The 21,626-nt window shown below is 38.4% G+C and overlaps 1 non-coding gene across 1 annotated transcript; it reads left to right on the plus strand.

Annotated features, from left to right (window-relative positions):
- Positions 1 to 5,992: 5,992 nt before the first annotated feature.
- LOC128066307 (U6 spliceosomal RNA) lies at positions 5,993 to 6,099 on the plus strand. Its single transcript, XR_008201208.1, has one exon. It is a non-coding gene; the product is annotated as a U6 spliceosomal RNA (small nuclear RNA).
- The last annotated feature ends 15,527 nt before the right edge of the window (positions 6,100 to 21,626 follow it).

The raw sequence follows: 21,626 nt of genomic DNA on the forward strand, positions 1-21,626 counted from the left end.
TATGAAATGAACCTAGCTCATCGAAAGAAAGCCTTGTTTGTTTCCAAGCCGAAGCAGTCTCACCTAAGATAACGCTGCCTGGTTATTTTACTTGTAACAATTCTAAAAAGAAGAAGCAAAAACAATTCACAATGTGTGTTGGATTTAATTCAGTTTTTTAAAATAATGAATGTAGTCCACATCAATGGCAGGTTTTTATTTCTTGCTGCTAGGTAGTTTTAAAAGTGATAGCTAGGATTTCTAAGACCATGTTGTGATCATTTTACTTTGAAATTAATAGGAAATAAAGTGACTCATGGTATATCCATGTGTAAACACATTTTGTTATTAGTGAGCAGATATTTGTATAACTCAAAACTTAATCATATATTATTCACTATAAAGTACCACACCACTTAAAAAACAAGTTTGAACATTCTTGTGTTGTACTTTAACACTTATATTATCATAGAAAAACAAGGAGAAAACTAAATATTAACAAAGCTTAGCTGTCTCGATATACAAAAAGACAGGATTTTTTAAAATTATGCTTACTTTAACTTTCTATCAGGAAATTTCACTTTTAATTTTTAAATATATTTTTAAAGCAGAAATAACTTGAAAATGAAAGTTAAAGTCATAATTGTAAAATTCAGTAATGTTTATTTTATTCTAATTATATTTGCAGTAAGTCTAATAATTTGATAAATTATATGAGAATATCTTGTAGACCTGATTAATATTAAAAACAAAATATTTATCCATCCCATGTCTTATTATAATTTCACGTGTATAAACATTGTAGCAAAGTAGCTCAAATTCATTGCCTTAAATCATGAATTTTTAAATGAAGAATTTGGAAATTTTTAACTTGAAAATCAAATGGGAATTAGAGTGAAGTGTAGAAAATGAATACACATGATATACCTGTTTTCTTTATAACTGTAAATTTTACACAGTATTAATAAAGTCTCTTGCCTGGAAAATCCCAGAGGAGCCTGGTAGGCTACAGTCCATGGGGTCGCTAAAAGTCGGACACGACTGAGTGACTTCACTTTCACTTTTCACTTTCCTGCATTGGAGAAGGAAATGGCAACCCACTCCAGTGTTCTTGCCTGGAGAATCCCAGGGACGGGGAGCCTGGTGGGCTGCCGTCTATGGGGTCGCACAGAGTCAGACATGACTGAAGCAACTTAGCACTTAGCAAGAAAGTATTAACAGTTAATATAATCATAATGAAAGTATTTACTTTAATATATAGGAGTTATATATGTTTACTATGAAAGTGTTAACAAAAGGAAAACAAAATATAATGTTTCTTGCTGCATATTTAAGAGAGAGTTAAATACACAGACTATCAAATAGAGGGAAATGATTTTTTAAATTGGCAACTTACAAAAACCTGGCAACTTACACATAAGGAGCAATTGCTCTGCCAAACTGAAATTTGTCAACTGACAAGAACAGGCTTTATGTAGTTCATAAATAAGATTTCAAGGTAAAAGTCTTAAAGGTAAAAATGGAATCCCAGTATTCTGTTCAAACTTTACTGTATTGAGGGCAGCATAATTTTGCTAGTATCTGAGATATACTTGCAGTATGGAGAACAACTGTGACCTGTAGTGAAAGGTCTCTAGAGGGGAATCCGAGAGACCTGAACTCTAGTCAGCCTGATCCTCAGAGCTCTAGGATCCTGAGCATTCATTTAAGCTCCATAAACTGTAGCTTCCTTCCCAAGAAAATGATTGTAAAAGAGCTTGATTAAAAGACCAGATCTGTGTTTTAAAAAATATGTGTGTTTGATGATATGATTTCAGAGATACAAGGAAGAACATGGAGACCACCGTGATCCAAGAGTTCATGATTAGGTCTTGAATCACAGGTTAGATGAGATGAAGAGAGGACAGAAAGACATTTAAGACTAGGGAGAAAAAGGAGTGTGAATTGGGAGTTTTAATTATTAAATAAGTGGAATCTTCACTTTTTTTCACTTTTGATATATTTTTATTTTATTTTATTAATTTTTATTGGAGTATAGTTGTTTACAATGTTGTGTTAGTTTCTGCTGTATAGCAAAGTGAATCACCTATACATGTATTCACTCTTTGTTCGATTTCCTTCCTGTTTAGTTCACCACAAAGCACTGGGTAGAGTTCCCCTGTGCCATACAGTAGGTTCTTGTTCAATTGCTAAGTCGTGTCCATATCTTGGCAACCTCATGAGCCACAGTATCAGGGTCTTTTCTCATTCTCTCTCTCTTCCTTTCTTCTCTTTCTGAGACTTCAGTTATACATCAGTTCAGTTCAGTCGCTCAGCCGTGTCTGACTCTTTGCGACCCCATGGACTGCAGTACACCAGGCTTCCCTGTCCATCACCAACCCCCAGAGCTTGCTCAAACTCATGTCCATCCAGTCGAAGATGCCATCCAACCATCTCATTCTCTGTTGTCCTCTTCTCCTCCTGCCTTCAATCTTTCCCAGCATCAGGGTCTTTTCCAATGAGTCAGTTCTTTGTATCAGGTGGCCAAAGTATTGGATTGCTAAAAAAAAACCACAGCTTTGACGTTACAGACCTTTGTTGGCAAAGTGATGTCTGTGCTTTTTAACATGCTAAGTTTGTTATAGCTTTCCTTCCAAGGAGAAAGTGTCTTTTAATTTCATGGCTGCAGTCACCATCTGCAATGATTTTGGAGCCCAAGAAAATTAAATCTGTCGCCTTTTCCCCTTTTTCCCCTCCTATTTGCCATGAAATGATGAAACTGGATTCCATGATCTTAATTTCTTTTTTTTGTTTGTTTGTTTTCTTTTATGTTGAGTTTTAAGCCAGCTTTCTCACTCTCCTCTTTCAACCTCATTAAGAGACTCTTTACTTACTCTTCACTTTCTTCCATTAGAGTGTATAATCGGCATATGTGAAGTTGATATTTCTCCTGGCAATCTTGATTTCAGGTTATGATTCATCCAGCCCAGCATTTTGCATGATGTACTCTACATAGACGGAGAAGGCAATGGCAACCCACTCCAGTACTCTTGCCTGGAAAACCCCATGGGCAGAGGAGCCTGGTTGGCTGCAGTCCATGGGATCGCTACGAGTCAGACACAGCTGAGCGACTTCACTTTCACTTTTCACTTTCATACATTGGAGAAGGAAATGGCAACCCACTCCAGTACTCTAAGCAGGGTGACAATATACAACCTTGATGTACTCCCTTCCCAATTTGGAACCAGTCATTTTTTTCCATGTACAGTTCTAACTGTTGCTTCTTGACATGCATACAGGTTTCTCAAGAGACAGATAAGGTGGTCTGGTACTCCCATCTCTTTAAAAGAGTTTTAATTTTCCACACTTTGCTGTGATCCACACAATTAAAGACTTTAGCATAGTCAATGAGGCAGAGGTGGATATTTTTCTGGAACTCCCTTGCTTTCTCCATGATCCATCAAATTTTGGCAATTTGATCTCTGGTTCCTCTGCAACTCAACTTCTACATCTGGAAGTTCTTGGTTAATATACTGCTGAATCCTTTCTAGAAGGATTTAGAGAATAACCTTGCTAGCACATGAATTGAGTGCAACTGTACAGTAGTTTGAACATTCTTTGTCATTGCCCTTCTTTGGGATTGAAATGAAAACTGATGTTTTCCAGCCCTGTGACTGCAACTGAGTTTTCCAAATTTGCTGGCGTATTGAGTGCAGCACTTTAACAGCATCATTATTTAGAATTATAAATAGCTCAACTGGAATTCCATCATCTCTGCTAGCTTTGTTCATAGTAATGCTTCACTTCCTAAGGCCCACTGAACTTCACACTCCAGGATATCCAGCTTTAGGTGACTGACCAAACCATCATGGTTATCTGGGTCATTAAGATCTTTTTTGTATAGTTCTTTTCTGTATTCTTACCACCTCTTCTTGATCATTTTTGCTTCTGTAAGGTCTTACTGTTTCTGTCCTTTATCGTGCCCATCCTTGCATGAAGTGTCCCTTGATATCTCCAGTTTTATTGAGGAGATCTCCAGTCTTTCCATTCTATTAATGTTCCTCTACTTCTTTGCATTGTTCATTTAAGAAAGCCTTCTTGTCTCTCCTTGCCATTCTCTGGAACTCTGCATTCAGTTGGGTTTTTCTTTCCCTTTCTCCCTTGCTTTTCGCTTCTCTTCTTTCTTCAGCTCCTCAGGAAGGAGGAGTAAAGCCTCCTCAGACAACCACTTTGTCTTCTTACATTCTTTTTCTTGGGGATGATTTTGGTCACTGCCTCCTGTTCAGTATTAAGACCCTCCATCCATAGTTCTTTAGGCGCTCTGTCTACCAGGTCTAATTCCTTGAATCTATTTGTTACCTCCACTGTATAATTAGAAGGAGTTTGATTTAGGTCATACTTGAATGGTCTAGTGGTTTCCCTACTGTCTTAAAATAAAGTTTGAATTTTGCCATAAGGAGTTCATAATCTGAGCCACAGTCAACTCCGAGTCTTGTTTTTGCTGACTGCGTAAAATTTCTCTGACTGCAAAGAACATATTCAATCAGATTTTGATTTTGACCATCTGGTGATGTCCATGTATAGAGCTGTCTCTTGGGTTGTTGGAAAGGATGTTTGCTATGACCAATGTCTTCTCTTGACAACGCTCTCTTAAGTTTTGCCCTATTATTAACTTGCCTGTTACTCTGGGTTTCTCTTAACTCCCTACTTCTGCATTCCAAGTCCCTATGATGAAAAGGACATCTTTTTTTGGTGTTAATTCTAGAAGATGTTGTAGGTCTTCACAGAAAGAGTCAATTTTTTGGCATCAGTGATTGTGGCATAGACTTGGATTACTGTAATGTCAAATGGTTTGCCTTGGACAGGAACTGAGATTATTGTGTTGTTTTTAGATAATCATGGTCCCTTTCTTTATGTTTACAAAGCAACACATTTCTATGTAGATAATCTCTAATAAATTATCCTTGTTTCGAGTTTAATTATGCCTTCTTATAGTTCAGTTTCTTGCTATTGTAAGAACAATTCTGTATTACAATAGGAAGAAACACCCCTGCTAACCAAGCCAAAATTAGACATCTAGAATGCAATTTTTTCTTCCAAACCTTTCCAGTTATGTTAGCACTTCTGTCTGCCAGTCTCAATACACCCTCTACTAATCTTTCCCTCTGAATGTACTCTTCCTCTAAAACACGTGAAGAGGAAAAGGAGAGAAAGGAGAGATCAGTGAGGGAAAAAATTCTTCATGGATTAAAATGTGAATTTAGACTTTGAGTTGTCTGGATGCTTTGCTAAAGTAGAAAATTTTCTAAAACGTGAAGAGTTTTATCCTAAGCTGGGAGAGGAAGACTGTGTGGACACTAGATCCAGAGTGTAGACATCTATTTCCTCATGGTCTACAATTCTGAATACTCTCTGTAAGACTCCAAAAATCTGCAAAAAACAATAAAAAGAAAACCCTTACCTACATAGTTGTCACTACCTTCTAACGAGTCTATGTCAGATTTTATCTTCTTCCAGGCCCCCTTTTTTCCAGAATTAATTTTTTTAAATATGAATTTTACTTCTCTATTCCCATCTCATTATAGGTAAGTCCAAGCTCTTGTGAAAGTGTTAGTTGCTGTGCCGTGTTCGACTCTTCGTGTCTCCATGGGCTGTAGCCTGTCAGACTTCTCTGTCCATGGAGTTCTCCAGGCAAGAATACTGGAGTGGGTTGCCATGCCCTCCTCCAGGGGATCTTCCCAACCCAGGGGTCTAACTCACGTCTCCTGCATTGCAGGAAAACTCGTTATCATCTGAGCCACCAAGGAAGCTGTCAAAAGCGGCTTATAAAAATCAAGCTCTTAAAAGGGGCTTAGAATGCCCTTTGGCTTCTTGTTCCTTCCTATCTCTTTTTCCTTATCTTTTTCAGCCTCCCTCCTTACCTCAGTGTTCAACAACACAGAAAACAATTTTAGGTACTCCGCTTTCATATGTGAGTTGTTACCCCCATGTTAAGTCTGATGAGTTCCTGTTCTTCCTTCAAACACCAGCTAAAGTGCTCACTTCAGCAGCACAAAGAGTAACATTAGAACCACACAGAGGAGATGAGCAAGGCCCCCAGACAAAGATGGCATGCAAATCTGTGCTTTCATACTGTGTGATTCCACTCATAGGAGGTACATGCAATAGTCAAAATCATGAAGACAGAGAGTAGAAAAGTGGTTAGGTTGGAGGAGGAGAGGGTAGTTATTGTTTAATAGGTGGAATATCAGTTTTGCAAAATGAAACATTCTGTGGAGGGATGATGGTGATGGTAGCAGTGTAAATATACCTACTGCCACTAAACTGTATACTTAAAATTAGTTAAGGAGGTAAATTTCATCTTATGTGTATTTTGCCAAAATTCAAAAAAAAAAAAACTGAAATTCCAGTCTCCTTTTCTCTGTACCCTTGCCATTCCCAGGGTGAGTTATGCATTTCCATTATTTAATCAGTGTGTTAAAATAGCTGCACCTAAGTGAATGTCAAGAAGGCTAATCTTGAACTCACTGCAGTTTAATATTGAAATACATGGTCAGACAATATAAATTTGTGAAAGAGTGCCTGAGTGAAATACAATCCATGTGTTTCTATAGATCCAAAACAATTCATCTTTGGAATGAGCCACACAAGCAGATCTTCGTACATCTGGACCACATGGTTTATTCTCTTGTAAAACGGCTTTTATTAAATGTAATTTGCCATCATATCATCATTGACCCATGCTTAAAGCCACTGTAAGAAAGTCAGCCATGAAATCAATCCATTTAGTATGCAAGTTTGTTAAGAGTGGTGTATTGTTGTCTCAGCATCTATGAGGAAAAACGCTTTAGTTTTGGCACCAAGAGTAGCTTTGTTTTAATTTTCTATGGAGGTAATATGAATAATCTTATTAATTTTCTCATTTTTCTATCCTCTTCAGAAAGCAGAAAGGCCAACTGGTGGCTTGTTCTAGAGTTTTCTAGATCTTAGCTATACTATTCTGTATAGCCATTTGTTGTTGACTTCAAATTATCCATTAAAACTTTTTTTTCCCCCTCCAAATCCACTTCATTATTTGTGTTGCCTTTTATTTCATCTTGTTTCAGACCACTTAAAATCCATTTTTAAATAAATGAGGAATAAATGAACTAGTGAAATTAACTAATAAATTCACCTTCCCTCTAAGTTCTTACTCAATATTGCATATATTTCTAGTATTGTTTTTATCACTGTTTATTTGCATTTCATGTGTGCTATTCACAGTGAACAATATACTCTTTTAATGCGTGATCTGTATCTTACTATAGTATTGTTTATCTCAGCAAAATTAGAATGTCTATGGAATAGTATGCCTGTAAGTAAGTCTATTAGATTAAATTGATGTCTAAAAAGAAATGAAAAAGATAGTAACTCTTGAAATCAGAATGTAATTTATTCATCTTTTTAACAACATGCCACTTTTTTGCTAATGGTGAAAGCTGAAGACTCAGATAATCTGCTGAAAGAATTCCCAGTCTTAAACAAATTCTCATTTAGTCTATTTCTTGTGGCTATTAGCATTCATCCAAGAATTCAACTCAATTCTTGCTCTTTGTTGTGTGTATGTGTGTGTGTGGTGTAGCAGACTACAGTTATAATAAGATGCATGGTTTTTCCAGTAGTCACGTATGAATGTAAGACTTGGACCATAAAGAAGGCTGAGTGCCAAAGAATTAATGTTTTTGTACTACAGTGTTAGAGAACACTCTTAAGAGTCCCTTGGACTGCAAGGAGATCAAACCAGTTAATCCTAAAGGAAATCAATCCTGAATATTCATTGGAAGGACTGATGCTAAAGCTGAAGCTCCAATACTTTGGCCACCTAGTGGGAAGAGCCAACTCATTGGAAAAGACCCTGATGCTAGGAACGATTGAAGGCAGGAGGAGGAGGACAGAAGATAAGATGGTTTGATGGCACCTCCAACTCAATGGACATGAGTTTGAGCAAGCTCCAGGATATGGTGAAGGACAGGGAAGGCTGGTGTGCTGCAGTCCATGGGGTCGCAAAGAGTTGGACACAACTGAGCAACTGAACACCAGCAGCAGCAGCGTAGTTGGGTAAACGTATCTCTGTCTCTCTCGATAAATAGATTGTTGTTTAGTCACTAAGTTGTGTCTATCTCTTTTGCAACACCATGGACTGTAGCCTGCCAGGCTCCTCTGTCCATGGGATTTTCCAGGTAAGAATACTGGAGTAGGTTGCCATTTCCTTCTTCAGGGGATCTTCGAGACCCAAGGATCAAACTCACCCCTCCTGTCTTGGCAGGCAGATTCTTTACCACTGAGCCACCTGGGAAGTTCCTACTCCACAGCTTGCCTCTGTTCAATTGTATTCCTATTGATGGCTTTATCTAGAAAACACCAGCCCACTTTCCCTAAACACCATATCCAGCTCGCCCTTGGACAGGGAGCATGATTTCCCCGACTGAACTTGTTGCTGTCCACCCTTGGTTCCTTCTCCTCTTAAACCCCTGCTCTTCATGATTGGCATCTCCAGCTTCCTGTCCCCCAAGCCTAACCTTTGAAAGTGGCGAGTAGCTCATCCTCCTCTTTTACTGTTTTTCCCCACAACTAGCCTACCACCAGCTCCTTCTCATGTCACCTTCTAAATGCTTCTGAAATTCTCTCTTCAAAGTCATTCTACCAACCTCATATCCTGCAGAATTTTAGATGAGAACCAAGATTATTTCAATAATCTCCTAAAATTCATCCTTTTTATTTTGACTGCTGTTATTTGAAAGGCAAATATTACAGTGTATCCTATCTGCTTAAAACTCATTCTTGGCTGTCTACCACTCATGAATTCATGGTTTCTTCATTAGCATGGCAAGTGAGGTTTGTGTCCCAGGAGTAAACCTATAGCTACATGTTAGCCACTTGGATTTCTCTGCACACACTACAGTGGTTCAAGTCTTCAGGAGTTTGCTAGCACCATTCTCTTTACCTAAGGGATTCTTTCTCCCCTTCTTCACCCTTCCAGGTAATAGAGTATAGATTTTAAGATCAAACAAATGCAGGTTTAGGTTTCAACTCCACTACTGATGTTCCTGGAATTTAAATGACAGAACAAGTCAAAACATTACTGATGCTTCTTTGCATAAGAATCATTACCAAACCAACTTGTTTAATTAATTCATAAAAAAAATTTTTTTTTGCTTTAGCAGACATTTTAAACTCTACTTGTGGGCTTCCCTTCTGGCTCAGCTGGTAAAGAACCCACCTGCAATGCAGGAGACCTGGGTTTGATCCATGGGTTAGGAAGATCCCCTGGAGAAGGGAAAGGCTACTCACTCCAGTATTCTATCCTCAAGAATTCCATGGACTGTCTAGTCCATGGGGTCGCAAAGAGTCAGACACGACTGAGCTACTTTCACTTTCACTTAAACTCCACTAAGTACCTGCTTATGGCTTTGAACCATCCTTAACTAATCTATAGACAGTAACAGGTTTATATTCTGAATGAATTGAAGAACTTCCTTAGATCATTAACATCAGTTATTACAAAAGACTCCACACAAATTGTTAAGAATTCATTTTTTTCTTTCATATTCTTAATAAATGTGATCATAATAATTCAACATTCTATCTCAGGTGTTAAGCAGGTTTTTTTTAGGTAAGAAGCGGATTCATTTAGACAGAAACACACTCCACAGAGTGTGGCCATCTCAGAGCACCAGGGCATGCAGTTGTCAGTTTTTGTAAGCAAATATTTTTATCCTGTGTCACACAAGTTAGTGTTGGCTCCATATGTGTGAGTGTGTGTGTATTTACTTCAGTCAAATGGCAGATTTCCAAATTTATATCTTGCTTGTAAATGTTTTCATTAGGGAATAGAAAAAATAGTTTTATTCTTATTGGCAGGTGTAGGCCACATATGTGTTTATTCTAGAATTTGCAAACTGTGACCCAGTCATTTCAATCTGCAAATTGCAACCATATGTTTTGAAGGAATTCTGGCACTAGATGGATCACTTCTAGTAAAATTTAGTAGGTAGAAAAATGGCATAGATATCACTGTGGCAGTAAAGGAATTGTGAGCAGAGAAAGGCTGCGCAGATGAGGACCAGAAGCCTAGCATAGTCCAAGAGATGCTCATTACCCACCTGCTGCAAGAGCCCAGACTCAGAGAATTCTCTTTGTCCATTTCAGTTAGAAAACTTGAACTTCATGAAGAATAACAGTTCTCTTGAAATCTCCTCCTGAAATTCTAAGCTCTTATCAGAACCAAGAAGATTATGAGGCAAACCCAGAGAGTCTTCATGGGTCAAAAGCAACCTTGAACAACACAAAGGTCATTGTCGACTAAAGTTTGGTGTTAACTCAAAGGGTTTGAACTGCATGAGTTTACTTACGTGCTAATTCTTTTTTCACTAAACACCTACTGCAGTACTACACAATCCGTGGTTGGTTCCCAGGGATGTGGAACCACATTTAAGGAGGGTCAACTGTAAAACTGTACTCAGATTTCTGACTGTGCAAGAGGATAACAATCCTAACCCTCTTGTTCAGTGGTCAACTATATAGCAAAAGTTTCTACAAAAAGCAAAAATACTTTCTGTCACTTTTGACCATATATTGCTAGTGATTTTTACTTACTTATTTTTACTTATTTATTTTTAAATGTTTATTTATTTAGAAAGGTAGATTTTATTTGTTGCTTATCATTGAAGTATAACTGACTTACTGGGGCTAAGTCACTTCAGTCATGTCTGATTCATTGCAACCATTTGGACTGTAGCCAAGCTCCTCTGTTCATGGGATTCTCCAGGCAAGAGTACTGGAGTGGATTGACATTTCCTTCTCCTGGGGATCTTACCGACTCAGGGATCAAACCCCTATCTTCTATATCTCATTCATTGCAGGCGGATTCTTTACCACAAAGCCATCAGGGAAGCCCATAACTGACTTACAACCCTATGTTAATTCCAGATGCACAACAAAGTGATTCAGTATTTCTATGCCTTACAAAATAATCATCACAATAAGTTTAGTACCCCTCTGTCTCTATATAAAGTTATTATATTACTGATGATATTTCCCACACTGTATGCTACAATTCCATGACTCCTTTATGTGTAACTGGAAGGCTGTACCTCTTAATCTCCCTCACCTTTTTCTGTCATCCTACCAGTTACCCCCCCTCTATCACTGTGAGTCTGTTTCTGTTTTGTTTTTCTTTTTTTGTTTTTTACATTCCACATGTGAGTGAAACTATACAGTATTTGTCTTTTTCTGTCTGACTTATTCCACTTAGCAAAATAGCAGCTAGGTCCATCCATGCTGTCACAAATGCAAGATTTCATTATTTTCTGCGGCTGAGTGATATTTCATTGTATGTGTATACCACATTTTCTTTATATATTCATCTATCAGTGAACACTTAAGCTGCTTCCATATTTTGGTTGTTGTAAATAGTGCTCCAATGAACGTAGGGCTTTATATATCTTTCCAATAATTGTTTTCATTTTTTTCAGAATAGCTGGATCATATAGTAGTTCTATTTTGAATTTTTTGAGAATCTCTGTACTGTTTTCCATAGTGACTGCACCAATTAACACTCTCACCAACAGTGCAGCAGGGTGTTCTTTTTTCCATATCCTCACTTCACTTCTTATTTGTTGTTTTTTTGATAACAGACATTCTGACAAGTGTGAGGTACTGTCTCATTGTGGGTTTGATTTACATTCCCCCGGTGATTACTGGTGTTGAGGCTAGTGATTTTTAAAGGAACTTTCCGACAACTCAGGGATGTATTCAGAAAAAAAAAAAATGTACATTCCATTTTACACTTTGAAGAGGAACATGCTGTTCTTAGTACTGTATATTATATCTAAAGTTGGGACAACTACTTTTACTTGGAAACAGTTTTGTTCAGGGTCACATAAATATTTTACATAGATATAAAATTGTTACTGGGAAGTCCCTGGCAGTCCAATGGCTAAGATGCCACACTTCCACTGCAGGGGCATAGGTTCTATTCCCAGTCAGGAAGAAACTAAGACCCTTCCTGCTGCATGGTCAAAAAAAAGTAAATAAATAAATGCTATCTTCCAAGCCACAAAACCCAGTTTGCTTTGACTTCAAGTTACAAAGATTTAGAAGTACTCAGTAATTTTTGCTTTGGGGAAAGAAAGAATAGTAATAGCAAGTGGAGTATTTTGGGGAAGTACAAAAATCAAAACATGAAATATAAATTGCTTGAGTGACCTTCTCTCACACTTTAGCTTCCACATTGTTTTGGCTTCTTTTTGTATATATACAACTATGCTTTCTATTCAAGAGAATTGGAAATAATCAGAAGATCATCTATTCTTGAACACAGGTGACATAATCCCCCACCCCAACATACACACAAATATCATTTCTCATCTGTGGTGAATGATTTTTCTACAAGCAACCGTAGGTATAAATTTTATACCTAAGGTATACAGAAGCACTAGAAATGAAAACTTGACAGCCAAAGACAATCTTTCAAAATCCTTTGATCTGGCCGTGAAGAGCGACAAGAAGCCTTCAATTCAATGCCCTATGATCAGTAACATTTGACTGCTATGTAGACCCAGAGCACAAAATCTAAGAAAAAGGAGGAAGGAGTAAATGAGAGAGAGAGAAATTAGGGGTGGGAAGAAGAAGAGGAGGCTGAGGAAGGAGAGGGAGAAATAGTATGAAAGAAGGGAGGAGGAGAGAGCAAAGAGATGGGTCTAAAGAGAGAACTGTAGTGACCTAGGGAAACCTCCGAAAAGAAAATATTTGTTCTGTAGTCAACCTTTCGGGATTTCATGCAGTTGTTTTGTTTTGCTTTGCTGACCTCCCCTGGCCATGTGAAAATACACTTTTGAATTCCGCTTTCTCTGGTCTCATTTCCCCAGAACTTCCAATACTTTAGCACCCTGATGGGAAGTGCTGACTTATCAGAAAAGACACTGATGCTGGGAAAGATTGAGGGCAGGAAGAGAAGGGGACAACAGAGGATGAGATGGTGTTCCCCAGGCCAGAATACTGGAGTGGGTAGCTGTTCCCATCTCCAGGGGATCTTCCCAACCCAGGGACTGAACCCACATCTCCCACTTTGCAGGAGGATTCTTTACTAGTTGAGCCACCAGGAAAGCCTTTAGATAGTATAACCGACTCAACAGGCATGAATTGAGGTAGTGAAGGACAGCAGAGTCTGGCATGCTGCAGTCCATGGGGTTGCAAAGAGTTGGACATGACTTAGCAACTGAACAACAATGACAACTGCCTTTATGTCTTCAAGGATTTCCTCCAATAAAACACTCAGAGCCTGACTCTTAAAGCCTGATGTTAACATGTTAGCACAGCTGGAACCTGCCACTGCAATTTGACTTTCCCTGAAGGGGGCAGCTAAATTACCATTTTTGATGCTTAGTGTTTTGCAGTTATTGTCTTAAGATTCTAATGCCTCTGGTAGTCCTTTGACCCCAGATTATCGTAATTTAGTATTAGATTTGCAGTTAGGTTTTTCTTTTTTAACATTAAAAAGTATGAAAATGCAAAATTTGATGTAAAAGTACTGTCATTCAACATTGCAAATGTTAATTTTTGTCATTTTAAACTCAGATTATAGAGACAAGTACATTCACATGGATACATGCACATGGACACTTACACACAATGGTCTATATTTTATATAAAATAATATAGCATAAATAAGGGTTCCCCTTTGCTGCTTTCCTTGAATCCATTACCCACTCTTCTCTCCCCAAACCAGTGCCAAGAGATTGCTTGGATCTCTTAAGTCAATCTATGTTTTAATGTTTTTGTATCTATGTTCTAGTGAAAGTGAAAGTTGCTCTGTTGTGTCCCACTCTTTGCAACCCCATGGACTATACAGTCAATGGAATTCTCTAGGCCAGAATACTGGAGTGGATAGCTGTTCCCTTCTCCAGGGGATCTTTTCAACCCAGGGATCGAACCCAGATTCCCTGTATTGCAGGCAGATTATTTACCAGCTGAGCTATTTGGGAAGCCCAAGAATACTGGAGTGGGTAGCCTATCCCTTCTCCAGCATCTATGTTCTAATTAGAATCCATGTTTTTTACCTGTGTATATCTCCACCAACAATATATTGTATTGTTTTCTGTGTTTTAAATGTTTTTTTCATTAAAGTCTGTGTATAATTCAGCAAATTACCTGGCAGTATATATTTTTGTAACTCCTCTGATAGATTAAGTTATCATTGCTAGTCATGGTACAAATATATCACAACTTATTTACCCACTTTATTACTGACACTCATTTATGTTGTCATTGTTTCTCTGTTATAACAGTGCTGCAAAGAATGTTCTGGTACACAAGCCATAGGATGTGTACATACTCAGCTTCAATAAATAGTGTCAAGATATTTTCTAAAGTAGTTGTACCAATGTATGTCTTGTAGGCAGAATATGCCTGTTTCCATAGTACCATGCCCTTATCAGTGCTTGACTTTGTCAGGCTTCACTTTTCTTTTTGCCAGTATGATGGCTATAGAATGATCTTACAGCGATTCCCTGGTGGCTCAGATGGTAAAGAGTCTGCCTGCGATGCAAGAAACCTGGGTTTGATCTCTGGGTCCAAAGACCCCCTGCAGAAGGACATGATAACCCAATGCAGTATTCTTGCCTGGAAAATCCCATAGACGGAGAATGGTGGGCTACAGTCCATAGGGTTGCAAAGAGTTGGAAATGACTGAGCGACTTCACTTTCACTTTCTTTTCAGAATGATTTTGCAGTATAGTTTTATTTCTTAATTGTATCAAAATACAGTTGATTTTCAATATGGTGGTAATTTATTCTGTATAGCAAAATAACTGAGCATATATATTATTTTTCATAGTCAGTTTGGTTTCAATTTATAGTTCTCTGATTGTCATTAGTTAAATCCTGTGTCTTTCATTTCCTTGTTGCTCATTCACTTTTTTCTCTCTTCAGAGGGTACTGTTCTTGACCCTTGCTCATTTTTCTTTTGAGCTGCTTTCTTTCCTTCTTCCTCTCTCTCCATCCTCCCTCCCTTCTTCGTTTCTCTTTCTCTTTTTCTTGCTTTCCTCCTTCCATTCCTTCCTCCCACATCCTCCTCTTTCTTTGTAATTGTCAGCGATTTGTTGTAATAGCCTCTAAAATTCTTCTCTCAGTATGTGCCTTGTTTTAAATTTTGTCTATAGTTTCATTTGTTGCAGTTCAAATTTCAATATAAGCAAATATAATAACCTACTTACTTAGAAGTCAGACCTCTTGTATAGTTCTTAAGACATCCTTTCTTATCCCAAGTTTCAAAACATGTTCTTCTGAATGTTTATCAGTTTTTTAAGATTCTTTTCGACATTTTGAAATTGAGTCCATTTGGAATTTATTTTATTTTACAATTTTATATAAGGATCAAACTTATCTCTTCCCATGTAGAAAGTCAGTTGTTCCAGCATTATTTGTTTAGTCCATCTTTCGCCCTATTTCTATGGTATATAAATTCTTATATATGTTAGAGTCTATTCAACTCTTTATGTAGATCTTCTTATCTATTGCAACATCAAACTTACATGGTTTTATTTAAGTATTTATTCATAAGAAGCCTTAATATCTATATGACAGATCGCTTGTCTTTATTCTTCCTTTTTTATACTTGTCTTGGTTATCTTGGCTATTTATCCTTTAAAATGAATTTTAGAATCTGTTTGTTCAATTTCAGCAAAAACTACATTGAAGTCTTGATTAAAACTGTATTGAACATTTATAAAAATGTTGGGAATTTCTTCATCTATGAATATAGTTTGTCTCCATTTATTCAGATCTATTTTATTTCCTTCAATAACATTTTGCCATTTTTTAATACAAGCCTTAGACCTCTTTTGTTGTATTTATTCCAAGGAAGTGTACAGGTTTTGTTGCTATTCTGAATAGGAAGTCATTTTTCATTGCATTTTTCTATTGGTTATTGATGTTATATAAGAATATAACATTTCTTATGTAATATAAGAATATTTGGGGTTCTGTTACCTATGGTGACCTTGTCTTATTAGATTATATACTATTTTAGGTGTTCTATGATAGAAAATTCAGTGCCAGCAAGTAATAATAGCATTGTTTCTTCCTTGTCAAATTTTACATATGTTATTTCTTTATTTTCTCTTCACCTTAAGAGTTTTAATTTTGTAGCCATTCTCTTTTTGTTTCTGATTTTAATTTGGAAGTGTTTCCAATATTTTGTCACAACTGGGAAGTCAGGTGAAGTTTTTTTTGTTAAATACAGTTTACATAGTTAGAGTTTACCTAGTTACCTATTAGTAACTTCTGTTACTAATTTGATAGTAGTTCTAGTAATATTTTAAAAAATCAATCGAGTTTCATTAATTGCTTTGTTTGTGTCTATCAGGAAAGTTATATGATTTTTTCCAATTTCTTCTTATGAAAACTTTCTAAAAATATAGAAAATGAACGAATCTGTAATATATGCTACAGCCTGTTTTGTCACTTTGCAAGGTTGGAGCAACTCTCCTCAACTTTGGCAATACTCATAGATCAAGTCCTCACCTAAAAACCAGGGACAATTCCTATGCTACTCAGGAGACTGATATTAACTCCTCAGTGTGAATGAACACTGAGTGAAATAGTAGTGAGTTTCTATTTTTTCTTATAAAATGGATCTAACACACACTCACTAGGGTTTTGAGAGGATTATTTAAGATAATACACGTAAAGTTGGTACTAAGCCCTTAGGATGAAGTAAAAGTTCAACCAGTGGCAGCCATTTTTACTATTAATGTCTTAATGTCCTTCAGGAGCTGTTGCCTATCCTTAAGTTTACCTCCCATTAGCTGGTGGTTTAGTCACTAACTGGTGTCCAACTCTTTTGTGACCCCATGGATTGTCACCCACCAGGCTCCTCTGTCCTTGAAATTTCCCAAGCAAGAAAACTGGGGTGAATTGCCATTTCCTTCTCCTGGGGACCTTCCTAACCCAGGGGTTGAACCCTCATCTCCTGCTTGGCAGGAGAATTCTTTACTACTGAGTCACCTGGAAGCCCATTGGTGTGGAAAGCAAGTGAAACTTAAACTTTAAAATGTACAAAACAAGATTTCTGACTCACAAGCAAGAAAATTATAAGAAGCAGTTGGGCTTCCTAGGTGACACAGTGGTAAAGAATCTGCCTGCCAATGCAGAAAACACAAGAGACGTGGATTCAATCCCTGAGTGGGGAAGAGCCCCTGGAGGAGGAAATGGTAATCAACTTAAGTATTCATGCCCGGAAAATTCTACAGACAGAGGATCCTGGCAGGCTACAGTTCATGGGGTCACAAAGAGATGGACATGACTGAACCCACATGCACACACACACACACACACACACACACACACACACACACAATCAAGTACAGTTCAACTAGAAATGTTTCCCAAAATGATAAAAGACAAACATTATTAACAACCCTTTATACCTCATCAGACAGATGGAATGCTTAATATAAATGAATTTTCCATATGTCAAATCCTACTGCTTAAATAACCATTTTGATGGACATATTGCTAAAATATATTGCAGTTTCCCTCCTTCCCAACCCGAACCTGTGTCTCCTGCATCTCCTTCACTGCAAATGGACTCTTTACCACTTGAACCATCAGGGAAGCCCCTCCTTCCTAACCAGTATACACCATATCCAAATCCCTTTATATGAATGATACCAGATTGTTAGTAATTTGATTAGCCATTGTCCTAGACTTGCAGATTTGCCCATAGGACTATATAGGGTTTAAGGGCTATTTTCATTCACAAGATGATTTTTTTTTTAAGACAATCTGTTAAAACTGTATTGAGAGGTGGGGTGAGAAAAGAAATGAAATGAAGTGGATTTTTCTCATTCACTGGAAGAATGTCTGGTAGAGAGAACAGAATCACATTGCTTTAATCTGACCAGTGTTCCATCTTGAAAACTGAACAACTCCCAGACTTATCCAGTTTTTCTTTCTTCTGGGAACAATAACTAGGTCTCATTCACAGACATTCAGCCTCAATAGCTGCATATGTAACAAGTAACCTAGGTGGCTGATGTCAATAGTGTGTAACTCTAGACAGCACTCTCCAGGCTTTCTGGAAGAGTCACTGAAATGACCCAAAGCTGGTGTTCTCTGTAGTGCCACATCTAGGAAGTGAGCACTTTGTGTATGAAGTGTGGTAGAACTAAGAGAAAGTCAGTCACTGTGGAAAGAGCACTAGGTAGGGAATCCTGTTCTAATCCTGGTTCAACTAGCTACTGATTGGATGACCCTGGGTCCATTATTTCACAGATAGGACTTAAGATCTTCATCTGTAAAATGAAGAAATTAAAGAAACTGCTAGAGAGTTCTTAAAACTCTTTTCACCAAAATATTGTGAGATTGTTTTCTGAACAGGTTACCAATGAATTGAGATTTACTCCTACTGTAACCAGTAGTAGTAAGTAGTAATATAATCAAGTTGCATTCTTTATTCTTCACACAGTATCCTGAGGGTTTTTACAACATAGAAGTCAGATCCTATTTCTGGTTAACCCTGCAATGACTAACAATCAGTCTAAACTCCAGTCTAAACTCCTTGCAGACATGCTCTGCAGGTCACCTGCCTAAGTCCAAGACTCACCTTGTTGCTCTCTCCTTGGCCTTCACTTACTATCCTGACCTTCCATCTGCAACTGACCTTCATTTCATGTTTGACTTTTCCACTTTAAGACAGTGGACTTTGCTGAACTCAGAATACCTTATTCTCAGACCTTCCCATGGCTCTGCTTCATGCCAGTCAGGTCTCATTTCAAATGTCATGTTGTCAGGCAGGGCCATCCTGACCCAGCTGACTATAGTAATGCAACTCACCCTTCAGCCTCTACTGCATTTGCCAGCATTGCTTTCCTCAGGGCACTTATCACACTGTGACGCGGCAGTTTCTTATTTACTTCTGTCTCATCAGCTCCCTTGTTCAGAAGTAAACTCCATGACAAATCACTTTCCTGAACACCTGAAACAAACACAGCATTGTAAATCAACTATCACCTCAGTTCAGTCGCTCAGTCGTGTCTCTTTGCGACCCCATGAATCGCAGCACCAGGCCTCCCTGTCCATCACCAACTCCCGGAGTTCACTCAGACTCACGTCCATCCAGTCAGTGATGCCATCCAGCCATCTCATCCTCTGTTGTCCCCTTCTCCTCCTGCCCCCAATCCCTGCCAGCATCAGAGTCTTTTCCAATGAGTCAAATCTTCTCATGAGGTGGCCAAAGTACTGGAGTTTCAGCTTCAGCATCATTCCTTCCAAAGAGATCCCAGGGCTGATCTCCTTCAGAATGGACTGGTTGGATCTCCTTGCAGTCCAAGGGACCCTCAAGAGTCTTCTCCAACACCACAGTTCAAACGCATCAATTCTTCAGCACTCAGCCTTCTTCACAGTCCAACCCTCACATCCATACATGACCACAGGAAAAACCATAGCCTTGACTAGACAGACCTTAGTCGGCAAAGTAATGTCTCTGCTTTTGAATATACTATCTAGGTTGGTCGTAACTTTTCTTCCAAGGGGTAAGCGTCTTTTAATTTCATGGCTACAGTCACCATCTACAGTGATTTTGGAGCCCAAAAAATAAAGTCTGACACTGTTTCCACTGTTTCCCTATCTATTTCCCATGAAGTGATGGGACCAGATGCCATGATCTTCGTTTTCTGAATGTTGAGCTTTAAGCCAACTTTTTCACTCTCCTCTTTCACTCTCATCAAGAGGCTTTTTAGATTCTCTTCACTTTCTGCCATAAGGGTGGTGTCATCTGCGTATCTGAGGTTATTGATATTTCTCCCGGTAATCTTGATTCCAGCTTGTGTTTATTCCAGTCCAGCGTTTCTCTTGATGTACTCTGCATATGTTAAATAAGCAGGGTGACAATATACAGCCTTGACGTACTCCTTTTCCTATTTGGAACCAGTCTGTTCTTCCATGTCCAGTTCTAACTGTTGCTTCTTGACCTGCATACAGATGTCTCAAGAGGCAGGTTAGGTGGTCTGGTATTCCCATCTCTTTCAGAATTTTCCACAGTTTATTATGATCCACACAGTCAAAGGCTTTGGCATAGTCAATAAAGTAGAAATAGATGTTTTTCTGGAACTCTCTTGCTTTTTCCATGATCCAGTAGATGTTGGCAATTTGATCTCTGGTTCCTCTGCCTTTTCTAAGACCAGCTTGAACATCAGGAAGTTAACAGTTCACGTATTGCTGAAGCCTGGCTTGGAGAATTTTGAGCATTACTTTACTAGCATGTGAGATGAGTGCAATTGTGTGGTCGTTTGAGCATTCTTTGGCATTGTCTTTCTTTGGAATTGGAATGAAAATTAATCTTTTCAGTCCTGTGGCCCCTGCTGAGTTTTCCAAATTTGTTGGCATATTGAGTGCAGCACTTTCACAGCATCATCTTTCAGGATTTGAAACAGCTCAACTGGAATTCCATCACCTCCACTAGCTTTGTTCATAGTGATGCTTTCTAAGGCCCACTTGACTTCACATTCCAGGATGTCTGGCTGTAGATGAGTGATCACACCATCGTGATTATCTGGGTCATGAAGATCTTTTTTGTACAGTTCTTCCATGTATTCTTACCACCTCTTCTTAATATCTTCTGCTTCTGTTAAGTCCATACCATTTCTGTCCTTTATCGAGCCCAGCTTTGCATGAAATGTTCCCTTGGTATCTCTAATTTTCTTGAAGAGATCTCTAGTCTTTCCCATTATGTTCTTTTCCTCTATTTCTTTGCATTGATAGCTGAAGAAGGCTTTCTTATCTCTTCTTGCTATTCTTTGGAACTCTGGATTCAGATGCTTATATCTTTCCTTTTCTCCTTTGCTTTTTGCCTCTCTTCTTTTCACAGCTATTTGTAAGGCCTTCCCAGACAGCCATTTTGCTTTTTTGCATTTCTTTTCCATGGGGATGATCTTGATCCCTGTCTCCTGTACAGTGTCACGTACCTCATTCCATAGTTCATCAGGCACTCTATCTATCAGATCTAGGCCCTTAAATCTATTTCTCACTTCCACTGTATAATCATAACGGATTTGATTTAGGTCATACCTGAATGGTCTAGCGGTTTTCCCTACTTTCTTCAATTTGAGTCTGAATTTGGTAATAAGGAGTTCATGATCTGAGCCACAGTCAGCTCCTGGTCTTGTTTTTGTTGACTGTATAGAGCTTCTCCATCTTTGGCTGCAAAGAATATAATCAATCTGATTTCGGTGTTGACCATCTGGTGATGTCCATGTGTAGAGTCTTCTCTTGTGTTGTTGGAAGAGGGTGTTTGCTACAACCAGTGCATTTTCTTGGCAAAACTCTATTAGTCTTTGCCCTGCTTCATTCCTCACTCCAAAACCAAATTTGCCTGTTACTCCAGATGTTTCTTGACTTCCTACTTTTGCATTCCAGTCCCCTATAATGAAAAAGACATCTTTTTTGGGCGGTGGCTGTGTGGGCACAGGAGGGCCTAGAAGAGCTATCCCACGTTGAGGGTCAGGAAGGGTGGCGGTGAGGAGATACCCTTCATCCAAGGTAAGGAGCAGCAGCTGCGCTTTCCTGGAGCAGCCGTGAAGCGATACCCCATGCCCAAGGTAAGAGAAACCCAAGTAAGATGGTAGGTA

Source organism: Budorcas taxicolor, chromosome 20 (genome assembly GCF_023091745.1).
Source record: "Budorcas taxicolor isolate Tak-1 chromosome 20, Takin1.1, whole genome shotgun sequence".
Taxonomy (NCBI): domain Eukaryota; kingdom Metazoa; phylum Chordata; class Mammalia; order Artiodactyla; family Bovidae; genus Budorcas; species Budorcas taxicolor.